The 27,731-nt window shown below is 42.2% G+C and overlaps 1 protein-coding gene across 7 annotated transcripts in view; it reads left to right on the top strand.

Annotated features, from left to right (window-relative positions):
• arhgef7a (Rho guanine nucleotide exchange factor (GEF) 7a) overlaps nucleotides 1-23,910 on the top strand; it is a 113,774-nt gene extending 89,864 nt beyond the window's left edge. For 3 of the 7 annotated variants that reach the window (XR_005038780.1, XR_005038777.1, XR_005038775.1), the window contains 4 exons: nucleotides 3,561-3,660; nucleotides 4,067-4,145; nucleotides 11,042-11,115; nucleotides 20,700-23,910. The gene's annotated coding sequence lies outside the window, so the exon portion shown is untranslated. Of the gene's footprint in view, nucleotides 1-2,559; nucleotides 3,191-3,560; nucleotides 3,661-4,066; nucleotides 4,146-11,041; nucleotides 11,116-20,699 lie in introns of all 7 variants that reach the window. The other 4 variants (XR_005038776.1, XR_005038778.1, XR_005038774.1 and 1 more) reach the window with 4 other exon arrangements.
• The last annotated feature ends 3,821 nt before the right edge of the window (nucleotides 23,911-27,731 follow it).

Below are 27,731 nucleotides of genomic sequence, written 5' to 3'. Positions count from 1 at the left end.
TGCCCCCCCCACCCCCCCACCCCCACCCCCTGTCAACCTCCAGTCCGTCTCCTCGTCTCCCCACCAGAGACAACTCATTAGGCGACTGCTCCCTGGTTAATTGGCTAGCTCAAAGAAAGGAGCGAGAGAGAGAGAGAATAAAGGAAAAGAACACCCACTCTGTCCTGGGAGAAAGGGAATCGACGAGTATGTTTGTCACAGTGGCAAGCTTTCCCAACAGGGCTGTAGGAGCTGTCAGTATACTGGTGGGATCGTGTCACACTGATCAGGGGAAATGGACTAGAGCTTAGTTGATTCTGCAGTCCTTCTAACTCTACTCCGCATTCAGTCTGTTGTTTTGTTGTTATTAAGAAATAATTATAACGTGACTACTTTGTAATGTGTAAGGGGGTTCTTATTTCTCTGAACATTTTGAAAGATAACATCACACCTTAACTGAGAGAATGAATCAAGGGCTCATCAGACAGGAGTAATGTCATCTGTTGTCTGTGTGGCTGTAGAAATGGCTGAGGAGTTATGTCTGGCCGTGTGCTGTAATTCAGGGTGTGTAGCATGAGAGGTAATATATATAATCCATGCCATTTAGCAGATGTTTTTTATCCACAACAGTACAGTGAGTGGATACATTTTAGTATACTACCCCAGAGGGAATTGAACCCATGATCCTGGGAGTGCGACGTTCTTGCCGACTGAGCCACACGGAAACTAAAGTTGTAGGTACTAAATCAGTCAGCAGGGGGAGAGCTTCCTCAAGTAGTGTGAAGGCTGTTAGTAAAGCCGTTGACATATCCAGAATATACAATCGTCTAATAATCAACACAACTTTCTTACAAGTCAACCTTATGTTTTTGCCCAAATGTCGGGATGGCCGAGCAGTCTAATGCGCAAGGTAAAAGTCCTTCCTGGAAAGCAATATTCTGGTCTATGAATGGAGACTCGGGTTCGAATCATCCTTCTGAAACACTTGTTTTGCCGTTAAAGTTGTTAAATAAAAGTGAGATTAGACATGAAGATCATATTGTGATAGTTACAATAAGCCAAACTAGTGTACTGTAAAATTGAGATCCGCCATAGGCGAAACAGCGCCTCAGACGCACTTGAGCATTCAGCGTCATGTTTAAATACATCGCAGTACACACTCTGCTGTTCTATCACAATGGTGTGTGATGATTGTATGAAGTAATATATTTTTTGGTTGTAATATTGCAAACGGACGTGGCAATTTCACCTCTATGGAGTCCAGCTTAAAGTGGATGTTTAAAAAAATAATAAAAGCTCCATATCAACCAACATGTCAACAGCAGGGGTTATTCAGCAAACCTGTGTGTGTGTGTGTGTGTGTGTGTGTGTGTGTGTGTGTGTGTGTGTGTGTGTGTGTGTGTGTGTGTGTGTGTGTGTGTGTGTGTGTGTGTATGTGTATGTGTATGTGTATGTGTGTGTGTGTGTGTGTGTGTGTGTGTGCATACGTTGGTGTATGAGTTAATGCCTGTGGTGCTGTCCAGTCCATCCCTACAACCTCCTGTGGCTTCAGTGGGGTAAATGAACTAAGTAAAAATACTACTTGGGGTACTTTACTTGAATAGTTATATTTTTTGACAACTAAACAACTAAACTAAAAGTCAACTTTTACTCCACTACATTCCGAAAGAAAAACTGTACTTTTTACTTTCATACATTTTCTCTGACACCCAAAATCATTATTACATTTCAAATGGGTTTACATATTTTCATATAAGCCCTTTTGGGTTTTCAACCTCACCTACACACCTTTTTAACCTTGCTTTTTAGTCAGTACTGTTTTGTCTTTCACTTGTCTTCTTAGGTGCAAACAAATACAACCAAAATGCTCGGGCCAGACAACAAAATGGTCGAATTCATAGACTTTTCGAGAGAACATGAGGCCATCTCTTCTGCTTTTGATCTTGCAGACTCACTCAACACAAATACTGGGTTTGTAAATGATGTTGGAGTGTCAGAGGGTTGGAGGGTTGGAGTGTTGGAGTGTTGGAGGGTCGGAGGGTCGGAGGGTTGGAGGGTTGGAGTGTTGGAGTGTTGGAGGGTTGGAGGGTCGGAGTGTTGGAGTGTTGGAGTGTGCCCCTGGCAGTCCGTAAATAGTTGTTTTTTTTAAAACAAGAAAATCCTGCCATGTGGTTTGCTTAATATAAGGAATTTGATTTATAGCACATTTAAAACCAGATACTTTTAGACTTTTACTCAAGTAGTATTCTACTAGGTGACATACACTCTACTTAAGTAATTAAGGAATCTGTACTTTTCCTCAAGTATGTGTACTTTTTCCATCACTGTGTAAGCCAGCCAGTTGAAATCTCTCTTGGAGAATGACTATAGTATAATATTTGTATAATGATACCAAGGTGACAGGGGTTTGACTATCCATTTAATTAACCCAATGAAACCAGTCAATAGTAAGCCATGACCTGACCATCCCTGTGTCTGGGTATAGGGGGATGGTGTCAAAGACCTGTTTAAACTACAAAGAAATATATGACTCTCATTCTGTTTCTTTCCTCCTCCACTCTTCTCTGTCTCTCTCTATAGTGGTATGATAACAGGATCAGTGGCTGGCTGGGAGCATTGGGATGGAGCCAACGGAGGGATGATGTGAGAGGAGTCTCTCTCTCTCCAGATCACAATCCCCCCTCCCTCCTCCCCTTCCATGCCTGCACCTGATGGAGGGAGGATTAAGAGAGAGAGAGAGAGAGAGAGAGAGCATTAGCAAAGATTGAAGCTGATCTTTACATTGTCCACTGGCTCTGGTTTAGTAGAGATGACTGCTTCTCTCTCTCTCTCTCTCTCTCTGTCTGTTTTCTCCCTCTCTCTCTCTCTCTCTCTCTCTCTCTCTCTCTCTCGCTCTGTTTTCTCCCTCTCTCTTCCCAGTGTCTTTTCAGCACAGAGAGAGGGAGAGGGAAGATTGTTGGGAGGGGAAGAGGGAGATGAGTTCAGCCATAGATTCCATGACCATTGTATGTCAATCATGGTGTGTGTGTGTGTGTACAGCTATAGCCCCCTCTCTTTTCCCATCCCCTGGTGATTAGCTGTCAGTGGTGGCCTCTTGCTGAGAGAGCGACAGAGAGAGAGAGATGCAGTAAGGCCTTGGGAAGGGGGGAGAGCGAGAGGGAGTGTGAAAGAAAAAGAGAGATATAGAGACAGATACTGACAGAATGAGATGGTAAGAAGTAGGGACAGGGAGGGAGGGGGCGACAATATGTGGGTGTGGGACAATATTCCTTTTGTACTGCTATACTATGTGCATACTGTCAATCAAATTTTCAGCATCATGTCCGGTGTCCTTGTCCATTTGAGAGTACCTACACGTCTTATTCCATATGGCCTCAAGTCTTACAGTAGACAATGAGAGTTGAGACATGTCTATGCAAACATCTTCCTCTCCCTCCAATGTAAGGAATCACAGAGAAAAATTCTGATCTATGGTAATCTGGGCTGTCTTTGTGTGTGGATGTGTTGAAAATGTTGTAAGCTGAAGAGTATGAATTTTATGTTTTTATCTTCTCTCTCTCTCTCTCTCTCTGTGTCCTAAGTGGGAGTGTAGAGCCTGAGGCTGCAGATGAACAGGAAACAGAAGAGAACCAAACAGAGAAAGTGACGGAGTGTTAAAACCTCTTTAGATCTCTATAAGAGGTAAAGGATTAAGATGTTGGAACATGGAGAACATGTTTGGGGGGGGGGGTTCTATTCATGGCTAGTGATGTAGAGGACTGTAGTAGGGCCAGACAGGCTGGAGGTGAAAACACGGCTTCTCTCCCGCTAACTGATGCCAATATATTAATATCATAGGTAGGCTCATTCTCACGTTGTATAGGTAGGTATAAGGTATCGCCCAGAGATGGCATATTGCATCTAGGGTACATGTTGACTACGTCTCTCAGATATGATTTATTTCCCAATGAATGTGAGCTTATAGTTTGTCGTTGTTTGATTCTATTCTTACTGAAATATTGAGTGGTTTAGAAGGTTTTAAAAAGAGTGAATTGATGTGATATATGCCATGATTTGATGTATTTACTGTATTCGACATATGTTCCAGGTTCTACTGTTGGTGAAATATAGGAACCATGGTCCTCTCTAGCTGTAATGTAGTTTACGGAGCAGGGATGCGCTTTGAGGTAAAGATCACACACATCCTGAACGCCTTTTATGTCCCTCCATGGATCCAGTCTTTGAAATGTATGTTTGAAATACGCCGCACACTTCCTTGTTGTGAAATAGATCCGATTCAATTGTGAAATAGATCCGATTCAATTGTGAAATAGATCAGATTCAATTGTGAAATAGATCAGATTCAATTGTGAAATAGATCAGATTCAATTGTTAAATAGATCAGATTCAATTGTGAAATAGTCTCGGCCTCCCTCTCTCAGACGTTCTTGGTTATAGCTGATCCCCTTATACAATACATCATTTTTTAAGATATTCTCCATATGCTGGATCTGTGTGTTGCTGTACAGAACGTGGGATCCACTCTATGCCACTGGAGGTGAAGAGCTGTGATATGTGGGCCATATCCACCATCCACTGGATCCACAGATTGGGATCAGAGGCAAGACAGTAAAAACACACAGAGATGGTTTGCAGAGGGTTCATTCATGGAGCATTTCCCAGGTGTAGTTTGTCCTGAACTCTCCATCTCATCCTGTATGAATGGTAGGCTATGTAAGTAGCATTAAGTGTACCGGTAATGTAGGGTTACCCTGAGAAGTTATTCTCTGTTCTCCCTCCCCTCTCAATATCTTGAATTATGCTTTTCAATTCCGATAATGTGATGTTCTCTTTGAGACATGCACTCTTCAAAAGACGATCATAACATTGATAAATAATGTACATTACTGGATAAAATTGTTTTACATGAATGAACGTTTGTGTTCTTTTGACCTCAAGATATGAAATAAATTATCATTTTTAACAGCAAAACTACTTACATTGTGAATCATATGCAAATGAATCATGATCAAGTATGATTAGTAAACCTAGTGTATTTCTGGAATCAAAAATCAAGGAATGAAAGATATTAAAGTTAAATTTTAAAGACTCATTATTTGTAAATGTTTCTCACATCAGACCAACTTCTATTGACCACTGATAAATGTTCCACAAGATAATGTTTCTCACATCAGACCAACTTCTATTGACCACTGATAAATGTTCCACAAGATAATGTTTCTCACATCAGACCAACTTCTATTGACCACTGATAAATGTTCCACAAGATAATGTTTCTCGCATCAGACCAACTTCTATTGACCACTGATAAATGTTCCACAAGATGATGTTTCTGCGTTATATTCATGCACCGTTTCTGTGCCCGTTTTTGCTGTAGTGTTTTTGACCCTGTCAAATTAGCCTAAGTCCTGTTATGATACCGTGGGCCCTGTCATGATACCGTGGGCGCACGCATGCACGTGCGGCTGATTGTAGTCGGTTTTGTCAGCTCTTTTTATTATCATTTTTGGACTAAATTAGGCGTGTAACCGCCCTGTGAATAGGTGCGCGTGACCGCCCTGTGAATAGGTGCGCGTGAGGCTTGCTTTGTTTTGCAGTGTATTATTCTTTGTGTAATTTCTCTATCTTCTGCACAGGAGAGAAAAAAAAACCTGCAACAAAATCAAATTAAAAATTCTATTGAGAATGTGGCTCGTTATTCAGATGCGCGTTTGCGTCTTTTTTGTTCCTCTAATTTCATCTCCGTCACTATCACAGCGGTCCACGGGGTAATTAGTGGCTTTTACCTGCGTCTCCCCAGGAGACTCATATTCTAAGATTCTTATCGCTCTTAGAACACTACATTTTTTTGTTAGCCTAAATCAAATCAAATGAAAAACTGTGTAAGCTTGTTTTATATGAAATAGGCCTACTCATTGTTGTCTTTTCTAATCCTTTTTGTGGGTTAAATGTGTATTTATTTTTTTACTTTTAGGTGATATAGAGGGTTGCTATTTTGGGCGCACATGCCAACATAAAAGGGATTTATTTGACCTTTAAAATGTATCCGTGCATTTTGGCCTAAAGTATCTTTTTTTGAATGGAAGAAACATAATTTTTATTGAAATGGGGGCGGCAGGTAAACTAGTGGCTAGCGCGTTGAACTAGTAACCGAAAGGTTGAAAGATCGAATCCCCGAGCTGACAAGGTCAAAATCTGTTCTGCCCCTGAACAAGGCAGGTTCCTAGGGCGTCATAACGGAGAATTTGTTCTTAACTGACTTGCCTTGTTAAATAAAGGTAATGAAAAGATGAGTCAGTTATTGTGTAAGCTATTGTCGGTCTTTGCACTATTGTATGTTGAGAGAGAATAAAAACGACGGATAGAGAGTGGGGAATAAAAGAGAGAGAATGAAACGGATGGAGAGCACGCACGCAAGCGGTGATTATCTATAGCGTGTTGCGGGAACATGGAAGACGATCCCTACTGAGTCCCAGTGGAGTGGCGCTGACACTAGCTGGTTAGGTACGAGCAGCACTCACGGGTTGGTGTCGGTAATTCCGATGATTTTATTGCGGGGTTCATCTCCTAGGCCTTGGACAAGTGCGGTGTGCGCACTGCAATTTAATGATTTCCAACACAAGGATTTAGGGTGAAAGAGGGGGTAGCACTGCATCTCTGTTTTCCACTTATTGTGAATTACAGGTTCTCGGTGCTCCCCCCAAAAAACTATCCTTTTCTCTTGCCTTTTCATTTACTGTCTGTCTTTTTGTTCACGAGAGAGGCATAAAGTGCTGTCAGTGGAGTGCATGAAGAACTGTAGCTATAGGCTAAACAATATACAACATAGCTTTTTTGTTCTCAACAAATTTGACGAAAGTCGTTTTAATGAAGACACACGTTGACTGTTAAACATCACCTATGCCCTAATGATTGTGCGATTTTTTTTAAATTGTCCTTTTTTCTAAACTAGGCTAGATCAAATAAAAGCCGTTGTTAAACAAAATAAGACTCATCATTAACCTAAAATTAGTTCAATTATAATATCAGCTTTTAATCTAATGCAACTTTAAGCCTTATTTAGCCTAGAAAAAAAATAGCTTATACCACCATGTATATATTTTTCACAATATTTAGTGCTTTTCTCGACAATTTCCCTCTTAACCTGACAAAAACCCTCTATTTTCTTTATAACAATAATCTGTCTGAGAATAATGTAGGCAGTCCGTTGAATCACACAATGATAGATGGGCTGCTACACCTTCACTTAGATATTTCAAAGTCTTCCTCAGGTTTCCACAATTAGCTTATGTCAATCAATCCAACGGAAATGGCAAAACAGCTACATTTGTCACGGTGATTGTTACACGAACCAAACACTGGTGTGTGTGTATATGTGAATACCATACCAGATTATTTAAGAGGGTACTTCTTTCTATTTACATTTTGCCCAGACATTTCAAACTGCTATCAAACTGCTCTCCCTCGTGTACCCCTGGGATAGAGGGTACATGGGGGAGAGAGAAAGGGAGAGAGAAATAATGCCAGGAAATTAGTGTCACTGTCGCTTCGGTGTCACTGTTTCTAATTATTGCTTGTCTTGTGTCTATAAATATGGGTGTGGGACACTTCCTGTGAAATGACGTGAGGAGGATCCTAGCAGGATCAAAACACGGTTTGTTTATTAATAAAGGTAACGCTGCGTGGGGGAGCTTTATGACCGTGCAGACTCATTATACTGTTTCCCTGACAGACACGGTCTCCATCAGAAACAGGCCTTTGTCACCGTCGCCCCTTAGAATTATCAGACGCTCCGAAATACGAGAAAACTGGAGGCAGCCGGACCTTTTCCCAGGATAGAGACTGGCTTCTTATCAGATCAGGATAGAAAGTTTATTTTCTGGAGTAAATCTGGATGGAGGGGGATAAAGAAATGATACATCCCTTATGGACACAAAGAGAGACGGAGATGAGCTCTCCTAAAGCATATGTGGCTTTAGTATACCCTGACAGACAGCGGATTGAAAGGTCACCAAGCTATAATCCCTCCCTTCTTCTCCTTTAATCCTATGAGGGTGTCTCACTCCATCACTGGGACAGGACAGAGAAGGTTGTACGCAGCAGGGAGGTTGCTCACTTACTGTTGTCCTCTGATACTGTATGTAGGCCTTTCTGCTGGCTGATTTAAATTAGTTTCATTATAACTGATGAGGCTTTTATTGTGTTATTGTTTTGTTTTTTTGTGAAAGTTTTCATGATTAGAAGTGTGTGTGTGTTGTGCCTCCCCCAGTAATCACATCTGGGACAAGGAGATCCTTATCATCTCTAGGAGGAAATGAAAGGCTTGGTCCATGAGGTGGAGATATGCTAATGACATGCAGAGCAGTTGGAATGCAGTTCTGTGTGCTATCTGGCTGTGCATTGGGCCACTACTGATTATTGTCTGTCTGGCTGTGCATTATTAGTGATAAATTGTCTGTCTGGCTGTGCATTGGGCCAACCTACTGATTATTGTCTGTCTGGCTGTGCATTGGGCCAACCTACTGATTATTGTCTGTCTGGCTGTGCATTGGGCCACACTACTGATTATTGTCTGTCTGGCTGTGCATTGGGCCAACCTACTGATTATTGTCTGTCTGGCTGTGCATTGGGCCAACCTACTGATTATTGTCTGTCTGGCTGTGCATTGGGCCACACTACTGATTATTGTCTGTCTGCCTACTGATTATTGTCTGTCTGGCTGTGCATTGGGCCAACCTACTGATTATTGTCTGTCTGGCTGTGCATTGGGACAACCTACTGATTATTGTCTGTCTGGCTGTGCATTGGGCCAACCTACTGATTATTGTCTGTCTGGCTGTGCATTGGGCCAACCTACTGATTATTGTCTGTCTGGCTGTGCATTGGGACAACCTACTGATCATTGTCTGTCTGGCTGTGCATTGGGCCAACCTACTGATTATTGTCTGTCTGGCTGTGCATTGGGCCACCCTACTGATTATTGTCTGTCTGGCTGTGCATTGGGCCACACTACTGATTATTGTCTGTCTGGCTGTGCATTGGGCCAACCTACTGATTATTGTCTGTCTGGCTGTGCATTATTGGGAAAGATCTCGCAAGTTAAGCATTTCACTGTACTGTTTTACATCTGCTGTATCGTGTGCATGTGACAATACAACTTGAAAGTTGATACACATGGTCTGAATACCTAACCAGTTAGGGACCTCAAACTTCAATGTGTGACCAAGTTCTACGTCAAATCAGCTCCGTCACTTTGTCTACATATGATTGTTCATGAATAGAAAGGAAGCATTCCCTAAAAGTGCTGCTTCATGGTGACAGAGAGATGCAGGCAGGTAGACAGGAAGACCGACAGAATAGTAAAGTGTTTCTCTGACATCACCATTACACAGGATAGGGAAAATTGGAAAAGTATTAATGCAAAGTGCCTTGCCTTTTATGGAGTGTGTCATATTGCTATGTGTTAGTGTTATTGTCCTGGAGGGTGTGTGGTGTGTAGCGTGCTGTGATTGCAGGTCTGGTCTGCATTGTGGGGAGAGAGCTGGCAGGCGGGCAGCAGGAGGAGATAGTAGTACTAAACCTTCCACTCCCAATCTGGCTGGATGTTCCTCTCTATCATTCTGCCATTTCCATCCACTTCCGCTATAATTAAGTTTGCTGACCCCCAGTCTCACAGCCTTAACTAGGCAATGGGAAATGTACAGCTACTGCAGATCTCTTAGCCTGGTGTGTTTGTCCCGTCTCCATCACTCTCCCTCCCCCTGTATGTCTCTCTCTGGTCCCCCTCTCAGAGTATATGTGTTGTGGTGGTAATAGAATAATAATTATTAATTGAGTAATTGTGTAGAACACATTAGTTTGCATAGAATTTCCCCTCTCTCATTTTCAACGCTTGATTATCGGGCTATCGAATTGGCTCTACCCCCTCCCTCCATCCACCCTCCATCTATTCTCCTTCACCCTGACTCACACACACACACACACACACCTATGATTATGTCCATCCTGACAGCGCCAAGGGAAAAACAGCATGCATTAGAAATGTCTTGAGAAGAGAGAGGTGAAACCAAGTGTGTGTGGACGTTTTTGAGGCTATCCCAAATGCAGCCGCTGTTCTTGACCTGACCAAACATTTCAATAGTTAAAGTTGAACAAAAAATTACATTCATTTAGATTATACAGTACATGTAATGCTCTCTTTCCTTACATACCTTATTAATTGAATGAACACCTTTGTGAAGCACGAGATACAATTTCCTGCTAATGGGGACACATTGTACAGATCCATCCAGTCTATGGGAAAAAATGTATGAATTAGAATGTCTACTAAGCACCTTTATAATAAAGATATAGACACAATAGAAGGTGATTAATTATAGCCTCAATAGATATAATTTAATGAATTTAGTCTGCACCGGGTTCCACTGGGTTTCTGGGAAAGTTTGTTGAACAGAACAAACTTCCTCATTGTTGTTTTATCCAGAGGACGAGGCCTAGAAACCGCAATGCATTTAGGGAGCCAACATGTCCACGTGGCTTCTGCATGACTCAGATAGAAAGAGGGAGAGAATGGGAAAACATCAATTGTTTCTGAACGTCAGAGGGCTCAGGCGGGAGTTGGGCAAACCTCACAGTATAGAGAAGGCTGACTTATTTAATTAAAATGTTCCTACCAGGATCACTGTTTATCTGGAAGAAGGAGAGGAGGGAGAGGGAGAAGGGATGGAGAGTGCCTGGGAGGGTTGGAGAAGGTTGGGGTGGTGGTGGTGATGGGGGGGGTAAGAGGATGTTATTCACAAAAGGTAGCATCTCAGACATCCACGTGTTGGTCAGCACCACAAGTAATGGATCACACACGGACGAGTCTGAAGCTGGCATGCACATTGAATTTCCAGGAAATGTTACCACACACTCATGCACGCACGCGTACACACAGTCCATAATTGGCTGACTGACTGGGAGAACGATGATGAGGCCACACGCAGGAGAGAAAAAGGACATCTGCGTCACAGTTAATTCAATCATCACTTTCTAATACCTCTCTCTTTCCTCTCTCATACAGCATGTGGTCTCCTCTCCAGCTCCCATCAACCCCCAGGAGAAGATGAAGGGAGCTTTGAGTCTCTCAGGCGGAAGGTAAGGAAGAGAGAGATTAAGGAGGAGAGACGTGGAGAGGAGAGGATTATGTCATGTCAGAAGTGTTCCCTTGATGTACCTTCATACAGGAACAGTTGAACAGTGTTCACTTTTATTATGTCCCCCTCTTCAAAATGGAGATCAAAATTTGAATCCGGAATCATTACAGATATGTGTGAGACTCATAGGCTGCGCGTGGTTATCACTGATACATGTGTCAAGATGTGCTATTTCAAGGGAGTCCCTTTCTGCAGTGCCTCCCATAGTTTTACTGATCTCCATATCAAAGGTTCCTGTGTTTAATGATCATAATATGTGTGTATGTACATGCTTGTGTGCCTGCCTGCCTCTGTGCGTGCTGTGTGTGTCCACACATCTACCTTGTCTCTGTCTGTGTCCACACATCTACCTTGTCTCTGTGTGTGTGTCCACACATCTACCTTGTCTCTGTGTGTGTGTCCACACATCTACCTTGTCTCTGTGTGTGTGTCCACACATCTACCTTGTCTCTGTGTGTGTGTCCACACATCTACCTTGTCTCTGTGTGTGTGTCCACACATCTACCTTGTCTCTGTGTGTGTGTCCACACATCTACCTTGTCTCTGTCTGTGTGTCCACACATCTACCTTGTCTCTGTGTGTGTGTCCACACATCTACCTTGTCTCTGTGTGTGTGTCCACACATCTACCTTGTCTCTGTGTGTGTGTCCACACATCTACCTTGTCTCTGTGTGTGTGTCACCATTCGATTACATCCACTGCTATCACTAACAGGATTAGCTGAATGGAAGGCAGAAGTCTATCATTGCTTATTGATCCACTCCGATCCCCATCAGAGGACAGATATTCTCTGGGGAACACACACTCACACACACACTGGGGATTGTCAGCTCCCAGCTCAGGTATTACATTGTAGGAGATCGCTGAAGTGTCAAATGAGACACCTATCTCTCCCTATCAGGATAGAGTCAAATAAGTCAAAGACGATCCTGGCCCACCTCCCATCCTTCTTGGAAATACAATTAACTCCCTCTACATGTCAAACGGTCCTGGATCAATAACTAATCCATTGATCAGTCCGTCAATAATGCTGAGCAACAGTTGATGGGGACTCTCTCTGTCTCTCTTCCACCTTTCAAATCAAGGCGTTTTTAGCCAACGTCAGTATCCCAACAACATTTAGCTAACTTTTCTTAATATCTGAAAGATATTTCCAGCAACAAAGCATGTACTTTTATTTCCTAATGTAATGTATTTAGAAGTCCCACCAACCGACCTAGTCATGATTGTGGTAATGCATTTAGAAGTCCTGACAACCAACCTAGTCATGATTGGGGTAATGCATTTAGAAGTCCTGACAACCAACCTAGTCATGATTGGGGTAATGTATGTAGAAGTCCCGCCAACCGACCTAGTCATGATTGTGGTAATGTATTTAGAAGTCCCGCCAACCGACCTAGTCATGATTGTGGTAATGTATTTAGAAGTCCTGCCACCCGACCTAGTCATGATTGTGGTAATGCATTTAGAAGTCCTGCCAACCGACCTAGTCATGATTGTGGTAATGCATTTAGAAGTCCTGCCAACCGACCTAGTCATGATTGTGGTAATGCATTTAGAAGTCCTGCCAACTCCTCAGTATAAACGTCACCTTACATCTTACCGTCTTTGGCACAAATTAATTCATGAACATTCTATTGTTGTTGTCTGACATCAAACTTATCCTTGTCATTATGGCAAGTATAAACCTGATATGAACACCAAAAGTACAGTCTGCGTGACATCGAAGCAGCCTTGTCCAAATGGCAATGTTACCTGCTCTATTTCTTTCACCAAAAAAAAACAAACTGTTTTAAAATGTATTTACAATATGTCAATCTAGCAAGCCAGGCAACTAAAAGCCACTTCCTCCAGACAATGTTTTGGTTGGTTTCTAACGTTAGCTTGTTAGCTATCTAGCTGCAATAGCCAGCTCATATAATTAACAGAACATATCTGACTACGTTTTGGGTTTACCTTTAGCCATTATTTGATTCACCGAAACAGGAAAATTAACACAGTGCAAGGTCATTATTTACAAATTATTTACAAGTAGGTGAGAGTGGGGTAAGTTGAGCCACCCTTGTTTTTTGGACACTACAGTATACACAAAATGTATAATTTATTCAAATGCTTAGGAAGAGGTCATCATTTAATTGAGTCTGTCAAGTTAAGTCACAAGAAAATATTTTCAATAAGTCCAAATTAATTTATTGACCTAATTGATTTATTGTGTTAGAGGTTTCATGATGCTTGTATCTAAACCAAAGTAGATAATTTAAAGATTGTTCTATACATCAGTTGGGGTCTCTAGAAGCTTCAATATGAGGTCCTAAACCTAACATAAAAGTGCATCATTGTAGCTGTTTTGGGCTAATATAGTCAAAATGTTTGCTATGGCCATTGGTTAAGCTATTGGTTGAGCCAATGGCAAGTTGAGCAAATGTATTTATTTTTCTTCCCAGGTGTAATTCAAGTCATTTTCACTGGGATATGAGGTAACAACAGGGCCTGGGCCATGTGTTTTAAAAAAAGTACACATTGTTTGTTAGTTGTGAAGCTAGTGTTAAAAGATGTTTAAAATGATTAAAATACAAAAAAGGTGAGTGTGATTGTGTTGAATTGTGTTTGGGGAATAAAGATGGACATGGTTTCATAAAGGTAGTGGCAATATTTAATTCAGTACATAAATATGTAGGGGGCTTAATTTACCCCATACCCAGGGTAAATTGTGCCGAGAGGCCAGCTATATTTTTCAAAAATGTCATGTTTACATGAATTCTGATTATTTCCAGGGATACACAACATCCTGAAATATATGTAGATAGTTTTGTTAGAAAAAAAATACCCTATTTCCCTTGACGGAGTGATGCTGAATGTAAAACGTTGTTTAACTTACCCCACTCCCCCCCTATGCCAAGCTGCTAACATACTGTTGTGAATGTGATGAAATGAAAGCAGGGCATTTCTGTCAGATTTAGCTTGCTCTCACATCAGGTTACCATGACAACGGTTGCAACAACGGGGTCAAAGTTGAATGTCTCTTGCTCAGTTGCAGCAAGCAATGGCAATATAAAAGGTGAATGCCGACAAGAATGTGGGAAAAAATTGTCTGTTTGGAATGGGAATCATACAAACATTGCCCAATGCTTTTTTCAGGCAACATACCGCTAATCTTATGTGAATTAGGTATCTCGCTCCAACCTCTTAACACAGTGAATAAATCAACGGTTACCAGGGAGAGGGGGAGAAGAGAAGAGGGGTAGAGTGGGGAGATTGGGAGAAGCACAATGACGCCATTGGTTAAACCAATTGAGACAGACTCAAAATTAAGACAGAATTCACACGACAATCAATATTCTACACTTACACATCTCCATATTTTATATATTGTCTATACAGTGTAGGACTTTTAGCAACCTAAAAGACCAACCTTGGTAAGAGGTAGGACAGTGATGGGCCTATTAGTTGGAAAGATCAAGCTCGCTTACACATAATTTGAGTTCATTTGTTGACTGCTGCCATCTTCCTTTCTTCAGCAATGATGTCCTACCATAATTCCCTCCCGTCAGCCGAGTCTGTGTGAGCTGTGTACTGTACGAACAATGGGAACATCAAGAGGGCAGAGATAGATAGAAAGAAAAAGAGGAGGTGCGGGATGATGGAGAGAGAGAGAGAGATAAAGTGAGTGTTCTAGAAAGAGAAAGAGAGGATAATAATCTGTGCATTAGCTGACAGCAGCTCGCGCTCCGTGACTCAGGTGTCAGAGGGGTGAAAGAGGGGGCCGATGCAAATGAGAGAAATTAATAACACAGTTGGCTGTTGAGAAAGAGACACATACTGTACGAGGCGAAGCCTCAACGTGTTCCTCTGGATGCAGCCGTGACAAGACCAGAAGAATTAGTCCAATTAAAATGTGTAATTGCTTCGCTAATTCCCCCTGTTAATTTCTCTCTGGGTGCGCAGAGGGGTGATAGCATAATAGGCAGAGCATTTTTAACCCCTCGCCTCTCCCTCCTGTCTTCTCTCTCTCTCTCTCTCTTTCTCTCTTTGAATAGCTCCTCTCTGCCCCCCATGCCCATCTGTACCCCCAACCGATTTCTCTATGGAGTCTCCAAACGTCTCCTTTTGTCTTGTCCTTCTCAGAGTAGGTTGTTACCAGACTGCTTCATTTAACCCTTTCCTGCAGTCAATGACCAAAAGCACCCTCTTTGGCCTCATGGGTGGAATGTAATTAATATTCTTCACAAACATTTAATAAAAACAATGAAAATCCTGTGTTTCTATTTCAAACAGTTTTGTCATATTTCAGTCTTCTGTGATGTATATAAAGTGTAATATTGGGATGCTAACTCAAAATATAATACATTTCAACTCTATATCTGACATGGTACAGGTGTCTTCTTTTTTTAAGCCCATAACCGTGTGTGAGGTGTATACTTTTGTTTCAAAGTAGATTTGTTCAAGACGACAAAGAACACCATGTGTGACCCTGATTTAGCCCACTGCAGTAAGGAAAGGAAAGGAAAGGAAAGCCGCAGAGAAAGAGACAATACAGTTAGTGAACCAGTAGTGTAGCCTAGTAATGATTTAGACATTTTGGTGGGATTTCAATAGATATATTTATTAGAGTGTGAATAATTGAAACAGAATTTATCTTGACTCCGCCTGAAAGGCAGAATGTGCTTTCAACTTTCAGGAAAAATAACCGAAACATGACATTCCGACACGGTGATTTGAGAGACAAACAAGACAAGTGGGTTTCCATTGTTGTTGGTTGAGGAGAAACTTGCCACTATGTAGTATGTCCTTGAGAATGAAGCTTTTAGCAACTCACCTTTCATCGTTGCTTACTGTGGCTATGCCTTACAAAAAATACACGTCAAATTTGCAATTTGACATGTGAAAAATGCATTTTCAAATGTGAAATTGCTGTTTGCACATGTCGAGCTTAAACTCACATGTGGAACCATATTTTCACATGTATTCAATTTAGAGTTTCCATGTTAACACCACCTTTTCACATGAGGAAAAAACATGTTTTCAACTCATGTGAATTGCAGTTGCACGTGTGAAATTTGCAGTTTCACATGTTAAAAACTTTCTTGTGAAAATGTCACGTGGAATTGCATTTTCACATGTTGACAACTATCACTTGTGAAGATCATATTTGCAGTTTCACATGTAGTACCAGTCAAAGGTTTGGACACACTTACTCCTTCAAGGGTTTTTCTTTATTTTACTATTTTCTACATTGTAGAATAATAGTGAAGACATCAAAACTATAAAATAACACATATGGAATCATGTAGTAACCAAAAAGTGTCAAACAAATCAAAATATATGTTAGATTCCTCAAAGTAGCCACCCTTTGCCTTGATGATAGCTTTGCACACTCTTGGCATTCTCTCAACCAGCTTCATGAGGAATGCTTATACAACAGTCTTGAAGGAGTTCCCACATATGCTGAGCACTTGTTGGCTGTTTTTCCTTCACTCTGCAGTCCAACTCATCCCAAACCATCTCAATTGGGTTGAGGTCGGGTGATTGTGGAGGCCAGGTCATCTGATGCAGCACTCCATCACTCTCCTTCTTGGTCAAATAGCCCTTACACAGCCTGGAGGTGTGTTTTGGGTCATTGTTCTGTTGAAAAACAAATGATAGTCCCACTAAGCACAAATCAGATGGGCTGGCACATCGCTGCAGAATGCTGTGGTAGCCATGCTGGTTAAATGTGCCTTGAATTCTAAATAAATCACAACAGTGTCACCAGCAAAGCAACCCCACAACATCACACCTCCTCCTCCATGCTTCACGGTGGGACCCACACATTCAGAGATGATCCATTCACCTATTCTGCATTCCGCAGTGACTGACCTTCATGTCTTAAAGTAATGAAGTAATGATCGACTATTGTTTCTCTTTGCTTATTTGAGCTGTTCTTGCCAGTTTACCAAATAGGGCTATCTTCTGTATACCACCCCTACCTTGTCACAACACAACTGAAAGGAAAGACATTCCACAAATTAACTTTTAACAAGGCACACCTGTTAATTGAAATGCATTCCAGGTGACTACCTCATGAAGCTGGTTGAGAGAATGCCAAGAGTGAGCGAAGCTGTCATCAAGGCAAAGGGTGGCTACTTTGAGGAATCTCAAATATAAAATATATTTAGATTTCTTTTAACACTTTCTTGGTTACTATGTGATTCCATATGTGTTATTTCATAGATGTCTTGTGTTATTTTCATAGATGTCTTGACTATTGTTCTACAATGTAGAAAATAGTAAAGAATAAAGAAAAACACTTGAATGAGTAGGTCTGTCCAAACACCTGACTGGCACTGTAAAATAAACTAACTTTCACATGTGGCATTGCAAGCTCACATGTGGTGTAGAGATAGTGTTATTCTCCTCACACGCGAACAGGTGGTGTTAGCATGTTGCAGTAGCAATGTTTCCCCATATGAAAAGCTCATTCTGTAATGCCATTCTGTAAAAAGGTAACTTAGCCTACCTGAGTATAATAATTCAAGTGCATTAAAAAATAATAATGTATTTTTCTGAGCCATCCATTCAGTGTTACTGCTGCAGATGCACATTGGTCATTGACCAATGGAAGAAGCCCAGGGAAAAGAACAGAGAAGATAGCACTCTGTGTCTCCTTATTTATCATGTTTAACACGTTACAATTAGCGCTGTCGGAGCTAATCAGTTAACTCAGGTTAACTTTCAATTTTTCTTTGCATTGTCTGAAAGTGTTCGAAATACTCTGAAAACGACTGAAATACAGCATCTATACACCTAAAAACAACTTGATTTTAAAAGTTGGCTTTGAAGGTTAAAGAAAGTGTTTATACATTTACCTGATTTTGCTAAATCAAGATGCCAATATTCTTGTAATGCTTTTTGTAATAAAAAATCATAAATTACAGCTCAATTTGAGCAAATTATGAAGCTGCGATTAGTTGTGATCAATCATAGCAAATCCTGCGATAAACTCAATTACATTTTAAAAAAATAAGTTGACAGCCCTAGTTGACATTAAAATGTGAAAATACACACGTGAAAGTGTAGTGGACATGAGCAGATTATGGTTGCTTATGGTCACGTGATCAGGTAGCCCCGACTGGGACTTTAAAATGAGTGTTGGTCCTCTTGGGGGACCCGGGTTCTAATTCTGCTAGTTACAAAAACACGTCAAATGTTGAGAAACCACATCTGAATCATGTGAAAAATTCACGTGATACTTAACCGATAACCATTTGTTCTGTGAATGTTTTTAAAGTCAGTATAATTTTTTACATTTTCAATTTTTCACGTGATTTGTCCACACGTGTGTTCACAGGTGTCCAGAAACCATGTTTTTTCATGTTCTTTTCACTACATTTTTTCATGTGTTTTTTTTGTAAGGGTGTGTGCATATGTGTGCTGTCTGTCTGCCTGTCTGGTACCATGGTGTAAAACATAAACCACAGCACAGTATATCAACAGGTGCTATCCTTTCATAAGACCAACCTAACGGCCAACAGCACTTGAAATCTGTCAGTCATCTCTGCCAATCCAAGAACCCTGTCACGTCTACTTCCGCTCCTCCCCTCCGGCGTTCGACATCGCCGGTTTACTAGTGCGCCGGCACTCTCATTGCTTCTCTCCCTCCCTCAGTGAACACTTTGGATCAGAGCCTGGACCCATGGAGGTAGGGGTCACACGCCTCCCCGCGGTGGCGCGACGCACGCAGATAGAGACAGCTGGGGCTCTGTCTCTATTGTGGTCAAGGAGGGCTCCGGCTCTAGCGGTAATCGACATGTCCCAACTCAGGATCCACGAGAGCAGAGGGACAGTCATGTGATCTTCCAACTCCTGGGGTAGGTGTGAGTATCCCCTCTTCATCACTTCCAGCCAAACCCTTTTTGGTGTTGATCACACTAGTTGACTGTCCCTCATGTCCTGTTTCTACAGCATTAGTGGATTCCGGTGCCGTGGGGAACTTTATTGACCAGACCCTTGCCTCCTCTCTCAACATCACCTCATACCTGCTCTCCTCTCCTTTCCCGGTTCAAGCTGTCGATAAATGGCCATTAGGTTCCGGGACCATCAAACACATCACCAAACTACTCACCCTCACCGTGGAGTCCATCCATCAGGAGAACATCCCCTTATTCATCACCTTGGCCTCCCTTGGCTTCAACGCCACAACCCCACCATCTCATGGTCGAGGATGAAAATCACAGAATGGGCTTCCCGAATGCCGGAGGACCTGCTTCTCCGTCCCCTGTGGTTCCACGTCGGTTGAGAGTCCTGTGGTTGCCCTTCAGCCTAACATCATGGAGTGATACCAGGGTCTGTGGGAGGTATTTTCCAAAACCTGCGCCTCCCATCTCCCTCCTCATTGCCCCTGGGACTGTGCCATCGACCAGCTTGCAGGCTCTGGCACTCCCTTAGGTTCTTTCCCCAGACTGTATTGTTTCTGTTGTTCATGTCTAGATGCTGCTTCGTAAGAAGCATTTCAAGGTCCTGGAGTGGCCTAGCCAGTCTCCAGATCTCAACCCCATAGAAAATCTTTGGAGGGAGTTGAAAGTCCGTGTTGCCCAGCAACAGGCCCAAAACATCACTGCTCTAGAGGAGATATGCATGGAGGAATGGGCCAAAATACCAGCAACAGTGTGTGAAAACCTTGTGAAGACTTACAGAAAACGTTTGACCCCTGTCATTGCCAACAAAGGGTATATAACAAAGTATTGAGATAAACTTTTGTTATTGACCAAATACTTATTTTCCACCATAATTTGCAAATAAATTCATTAAAATTCCTACAATGTGATTTTATGGATTTTTTTCTCATTTTGTCTGTCATAGTTGAAGTGTACCTATGATGAAAATTACAGGCCTCTCTTATCTTTTTAAGTGGGAGAACTTGCACAATTGGTGGCTGACTAAATACTTTTTTGCCCCACTGTATATATAACATAAAAAAGTATTATTATTTATATATATATATATATATATATATATATATATATATATACACACATACACACACAGCTAATACTCCACTCATATGCAGAGTGGAGAAGCCCTATGCACCATAAACATGTCTACTCGTGGAGTAACTCCCTGTCAGAGAGACTGATTAGAGGGTTTTACCAGAGGCCCTTGGCCAATGGGAGGTCAGGTGTGAGGGCTTAGGGGTTAGAGGGAGAGACAGTGAAGTTGCAGACATGAAGATACAACTTGAACCACAAAGTAAGGCATTCATTTATCTGATTGGAAGGCACCCTTATAGTCAGCAATGTAAATGTTAACTCTCTTACTCTCTCTCTCTTTCAAGAGCGTTCAGTACACTCTTAGAAAGAAAGGTGCTATCTAGAACTTAAAAGGGTTCTTCAGCTGTCCCCATAGGATGACCCTTTGAAGAACCCTTTTGGTTCCAGGTAGAAACCTTTTGGGTTTTGGGTTCCACTTGGAACCAAAAAGGGTAATACCTGGAACCATAAAGGGTTCTCATATGGGGACCACCGAATAACCCTATCCATCTCTTTCCAGGTGCTAGAGACAGAATATTCAAAGGGCCTCCAGAGCCTTCAGACCAACTACTCTCCAGAGCCTTCAGACCAACTACTCTCCAGAGCCTTCAAACCAACTACTCTCCAGAGCCTTCAGACCAACTACTCTCCAGAGCCTTCAGACCAACTACTCTTCAGAGCCTTCAGACCAACTACTCTCCAGAGCCTTCAGACCAACTACTCTCCAGAGCCTTCAGACCAACTACTCTCCAGAGCCTTCAAACCAACTACTCTTCAGAGCCTTCAGACCAACTACTCTCCAGAGCCTTCAGACCAACTACTCTCCAGAGCCTTCAGACCAACTACTCTCCAGAGCCTTCAGACCAACTACTCTTCAGAGCCTTCAGACCAACTACTCTCCAGAGCCTTCAGACCAACTACTCTCCAGAGCCTTCAGACCAACTACTCTCCAGAGCCTTCAGACTAACTACTCTTCAGAGCCTTCAGACCAACTACTCTTCAGAGCCTTCAGACCAACTACTCTCCAGAGCCTTCAGACCAACTAGCTCCTGAATCGCTAGCTAGACATGTAACCCTTTGGGAGAGAAACAAAGGGGCAAAGGCATATACGGTTTGTCATTGCACTCATTTCTTTATTTTTTAACATTTATATACTCTACTCTTGTATATGAAACCGTGAGAGAAGCACTGATGGTCGCAGAACTATTTTTTTTCGGGCGATCTTGTTGTTTTTGTGATGGTTTTCAGACCAACTACTCTCCACAGCCTTCAGACCAACTACTCTCCAGAGCCTTCAGACCAACTATTCTCCAGAGCTTTCAGACCAACTACCCTCCAGAGCCTTCAGACCAAGTACTCTCCAGAGTCTTCAGACTAACTACTCTCCAGAGCCTTCAGACCAACTACTCTTCAGAGCCTTCAGACCTACTCTCCAGAGCCTTCAGACCAACTACTCTCCAGAGCCTTCAGACCAACTACTCTCCAGAGCCTTCAGACCAACTACTCTACAGAGCCTTCAGACCAACTACTCTCCAGAGCCTTCAGACCAACTACTCTCCAGAGCCTTCAGACCAACTACTCCTCAGAGTCTTCAGACCAACTACTCTCCAGAGCCTTCAGACCAACTACTCTCCAGAGCCTTCAGACCAACTACTCTCCAGAGCCTTCAGACCAACTACTCCTCAGAGCCTTCAGACCAACTACTCTCCAGAGCCTTCAGACCAACTACTCTCCAGAGCCTTCAGACCAACTACTCTCCAGAGCCTTCAGACCAACTACTCTCCAGAGCCTTCAGACCAACTACTCTTCAGAGCCTTCAGACCAACTACTCTCCAGAGCCTTCAGACCAACTACTCTCCAGAGCCTTCAGACCAACTACTCTCCAGAGCCTTCAGACCAACTACTCTTCAGAGCCTTCAGACCAACTACTCTCCAGAGCCTTCAGACCAACTACTCTCCAGAGCCTTCAGACCAACTACTCTCCAGAGCCTTCAGACCAAGTACTCTCCAGAGCCTTCAGACCAACTACTCTCCAGAGCCTTCAGACTAACTACTCTTCAGAGCCTTCAGACCAACTACTCTTCAGAGCCTTCAGACCAACTACTCTCCAGAGCCTTCAGACCAACTAGCTCCTGAATCGCTAGCTAGACATGTAACCCTTTGGGAGAGAAACAAAGGGGCAAAGGCATATACGGTTTGTCATTGCACTCATTTCTTTATTTTTTATTTTTTTACATTTATATACTCTACTCTTGTATATGAAACCGTGAGAGAAGCACTGATGGTCACAGAACTATTTTTTTTGGGGCGATCTTGTTGTTTTTGTGATGGTTTTCAGACCAACTACTCTCCACAGCCTTCAGACCAACTACTCTCCAGAGCCTTCAGACCAACTATTCTCCAGAGCTTTCAGACCAACTACCCTCCAGAGCCTTCAGACCAAGTACTCTCCAGAGCCTTCAGACCAACTACTCTCCAGAGTCTTCAGACTAACTACTCTCCAGAGCCTTCAGACCAACTACTCTTCAGAGCCTTCAGACCTACTCTCCAGAGCCTTCAGAGCAACTACTCTCCAGAGCCTTCAGACCAACTACTCTACAGAGCCTTCAGACCAACTACTCTACAGAGCCTTCAGACCAACTACTCTCCAGAGCCTTCAGACCAACTACTCTCCAGAGCCTTCAGACCAACTACTCCTCAGAGCCTTCAGACCAACTACTCTCCAGAGCCTTCAGACCAACTACTCTCCAGAGCCTTCAGACCAACTACTCTCCAGAGCCTTCAGACCAACTACTCTCCGGAGCCTTCAGACCAACTACTCTCCGGAGCCTTCAGACCAACTACTCCTCAGAGCCTTCAGACCAACTACTCTCCAGAGCCTTCAGACTAACTACTCTCCAGAGCCTTCAGACCAACTACTCTCCAGAGCCTTCAGACCAACTACTCTCCGGAGCCTTCAGACCAACTACTCCTCAGAGCCTTCAGACCAACTACTCTCCAGAGCCTTCAGACCAACTACCCCTCAGAGCCTTCAGACCAACTACTCTCCAGAGCCTTCAGACCAACTACTCTCCAGAGCCTTCAGACCAACTACTCTCCAGAGCCTTCAGACCAACTACTCTCCGGAGCCTTCAGACTAACTACTCTACAGAGCCTTCAGACCAACTACTCTCCAGAGCCTTCAGACCAACTACTCTCCGGAGCCTTCAGACTAACTACTCTACAGAGCCTTCAGACCAACTACTCTCCAGAGCCTTCAGACCAACTACTCTCCGGAGCCTTCAGACTAACTACTCTACAGAGCCTTCAGACCAACTACTCTCCGGAGCCTTCAGACTAACTACTCTACAGAGCACAGAGAAGTAACCTCCACTGGTGGAAATATACTTTATTCACTATGTAACCCTTCACTATGGCTGTCTGTCTGTTTGATGACATATAGCATATTATCCAGGGCCACTGGTTGGATTTACTGTACTCACTCCAAAACACATGCAACCTTCTCCCTGTAAAAGTCTCCCAGACTTGTATAAAAAGGAACGTGTCCATCCCTCTGTTCCCAGCTGATTCTGCTGGGCCATGGAACTCTAGAGCAGCACATCAAAAAACCTGCCACCCTGTTGCCAGCTATCGACGGTTCCCCGAGGAAAGATGCAACTGTCAAGGCTTTAAATGGTCAAATTTGGGGGATGACCACCAAATTCAATAAAGTTTTGCAGAAACTACAATAACTGTTTCTTAGCCTGTTCTCATTTTTACTAACTACTATGGTAACTTAAACATCTGGCAACATGCAGACTTTATCCATCAAGACAATACTTATGATTTGTAAGGGCTAAAATCAATGAATACATTTCTATTCATGTATAAAGGACATCACATAGGTGTGCCAACTAAAATATATATCCCAGACAAGACTGAAGAATAGGACAAATAGGCTGAGTTTAGACAGACAGCTCAAGTCTGCTCTTTTTTTTCACTAATTGGTCTTTTGACCAATCAGGTCAGCTCTGAAAAAGAGCTGATGTGAAAAGATCTGATTTGATTTGTCAAAAGACCAATTAGTGGAGAAAAGATTAGAATTGGGCTGCCTGTCTAAAGGCAGCCAGGGAATATAAGTCAGTTCTTGTGTTTGTAGCAGTTTCTATAAATTTGAGTGGTTACATACACTACATGCTAAATGGCTAAGAGACAGAGCTAAGGAGACTTTTGCTGTAATCAAAGGGAAGGTACCACTGAAGGCCTCAGTATTCAGGCAGGCAGCTTGAAGCACATGTGTGTCACCATCCAAGCCACAGCTTGTCACAGCATGCAGTGGCCTGATAGGTAGATGACAATAAATATAGTATGTCTGTTTCACCACCAAAGCAGTGTTGGCATTTACTGAACAATCTGGCCATTTTGTTATAAATGGGCAATTCAAATACAATATCCAGTTGATAAGCATTGACTATAATAGCTCTATGGTCCTGTGATGGTCTGGCAGCATGCTGCTCTTACTCCCTCTCCACTTGAAACGCAATAACAACAAAAACATGAATAACAATAAGCCTAGCCAGTCAGTAACTTGGTTAACTAGGCTAATTAAACACTAATGTACAGTGCATTCGGAAAGTATTCAGACCCTTCGACTTTGTCTCAAAACAAAGGGTCTGAATACTTATGTAAGTCATGTATTTCTGTTTGTATTTTTTTAATATAAATTAGCAAACATTTCTGAACCTGTTTTTGCTTTGTCATTACGGGGTATTGTGTGTCGATTGCTGAGTTAAAAAAAATAATAATAAAAAAAAAATATATATATATATATACACTTTTAGAATCAGGCTGTAACGTAATAAAATGTGGGGAAAGTCAATGGGTCTGAATAGGTTCTGAAGGGACTGTAAATGTACACATCAGCCAAATGATACCCAACCAACTGTCTATTTGCAGTGAAATTATGAGGGGCATTTTTCTTGCCAAATTTTTCAGTCACCAATTAATCAATAAACAGGCAGTGGAATGAAGTAGTTTGACAAGTGTTCAAAAGTCAGTCATGACTCTTTAAAATATGGCAAGCAAATATATAGAAGCCTAGCTAACATTAGCTACACTGCAGTGATGATGGTGGGAGTAGGCTAGCTAGCCTTCCCCCAGCAGTTTCAATATAGCTAGTTATGTAGCTAAATAATGGCATTCATAATCAAGTTTATCAATCAGTAGGTTAACTGGAAAATATCTTAGTTTTCCCCTTCCATCTAAAGCTGCCTGATAAAGCTAGCCAGTTGATAGTAAAGCTAGGATGAATGTCAGAGGCCAGCTAGCTTACGAAATAGCAGCTGTCAGTTTAATAGTTGGTCTGGAGTTTGTCTAAAATGTACCACTATATTTCACATGATAAGCAAACTACTGTCATGCCTTTTTACAAAAAAAAAATCTATGAACGCACATAAAAGAGATGTTACTTTCAAGTGGATTGTTTTGGTTTTATTTACCTCGTCCTCTCTTGCTAATGTGGGTAACTACTTCCTGAGATGTGATTGATGGAACAATCCAGTCAATCGTTAGGCGGCTGTGGTTTTGGCTGAGGGAACTGATTGGCCAGGAGTTAAAGGTCCTGCCCCCAGTGCGCAAATCACATGTGTACTTGAAAATCTCTGTCTACAAACCTACAAAAGTTTACGAATCTCTTGCTAACGTGACAACAGCGATAGAACTCCGAGAGCATACGATTCAAAATCTGCAAGTGTATTTTTGATTCAAGGCAGAATATTCATACTTGTAAAGACTCTGAAAATAAATTATACTAATTGAATGTATGCAAATGTCAAGTTACAAGTTTGCGACTGTTAAATCTTTCACACATCATGAATCAAGCTTTCGAAATTAAATTACACATTTGCGAATCGTACTTGCAACCCCGAACCTCAATGTTAGACCACAAAATGTAAAATACAAACTCCTATAGTTCTGTCATCATCATCATCCCATAGAATTACACCTCAATTATTTTTCTCATCCGTCAATCCATTGTTGAGTTGTGATTTGTCCTGGGTAGTAGGTAGAGTTGATCCTAGATTGAATGGAGGAACAGACACACACACACAGGCACATTTAGCTTGTTTTGTGTTATTTCCTACAATATTTGCTACAAGCATTTCCCATCACCTGCTTTAACATCTAACTTTTTGTATGCGACAAATAAACTTTGAATAAACTTTGATTTGACCAGGCTTGCAGGCACAGACATGCACACACACACACAAAAAAATATATATGTCAGTGTGTCTAGGCAGGCAGTCCATTGAATTCCTATCTGTCATGGTTAGTTACACGCCTGTCAGCTGCTCTCCCACTGCCCAGCAGTCTATCCCTGACCCCTGACCTGGAAGCATTATATCTAAATCACATTACATGCCTTGTTTGCTTTAACTTACCTTCTGAAGCCAGCAGAGTGAGACATCTGTCTGTCTTGCCCTGTTAGGGTTAACCCCCGACACGCCAACCAAAATTGCTTCTTTAGCTGATCTCATTTACTCTGTGTGTTGTGTGTGTGTGTGTGTGTGTGTGTGGGGGGGGGGGGGGGGGGGGGGGGTGTAGGTGAATGGGTTTGTTTGAGTGCTGAGGAGGTGATTAAAAACCTGATCTAAAGACAATATCATGCAGAATACGACAACAAAAAGAAGCTGGGATTCATTCTATTCAGTACTAATGAATGTGAGAGAGAAGCCTTCTGTTTGTTCATGTTTAGCCATTAAGTCTGGTGCCACGGCCTTGTTGCCTTTGTCAGCTGCAGATGTTCCCCACTGAAGAAGTGTCCTGCCTAGCAAATAACACCCTCATTAGCACAGCAGTGAGAGGTGTGTGTTCTCATGTGTGTGTATGTGTGTGTATGTGTCCTTGTGACAAGCGTCTCCATTCATACACTGAACATGTAATTCCAATACCCCAAAGAACATTTAAATCTATAGCTTGTTTGAGGAAAGGGAGAAGAGGCATAAATGGAGGGAGAGAGGGAGAGCGGGAGGTAGAGAGAGGGAAAGGCAGATTGAGAGGGAGATGGAGAATGAGGGAAGGAGAGAGAATGGGAGAGGTGGAGGATACAGATAGGGAAGGAGGGATGAATGGAGATTGGCATTTTGTTCCCATCTTACTTTAAGACCCCTCAAGTTCCACTCAAAGCCCATATCCATCCACAGTATTTATTTCCACAGTGTGGTGTGTGTGTCTATAGGCAGTGGTGGAGTGTTACCTGGAGAAGTGGGTATACTCTAATTTTGCCTAAACTTCCACCAACGGCCTGCCGGGCGATGGAAAGGTGCCCTGTGTGAAACATTCTATGAGAAACAGTGGCACACTCTGAATGATCTAAAATGATAAATCGCATATTGGAGTTTCACAGTCAGGCCAACCCAAGCTGTACTGGGCTAGTAGGCTAATAGTGGGCTTACTATTGAAAATGATAGATTAGGCTGTCAACTGAGTCAGAAATTAGCCAATATTTTTTTATAGAAAAACAACAAAGTGGGTGTTCTAAATCCATAACAATGTTTAATCGACATCAGGAGAC

This window comes from Oncorhynchus mykiss, chromosome 22, assembly GCF_013265735.2.
Source record: "Oncorhynchus mykiss isolate Arlee chromosome 22, USDA_OmykA_1.1, whole genome shotgun sequence".
NCBI classification, from domain to species: Eukaryota; Metazoa; Chordata; class Actinopteri; order Salmoniformes; family Salmonidae; genus Oncorhynchus; species Oncorhynchus mykiss.
Note: the sequence above shows the minus strand (reverse complement) of the source record. Positions and strands in the feature narration are given on the sequence as shown.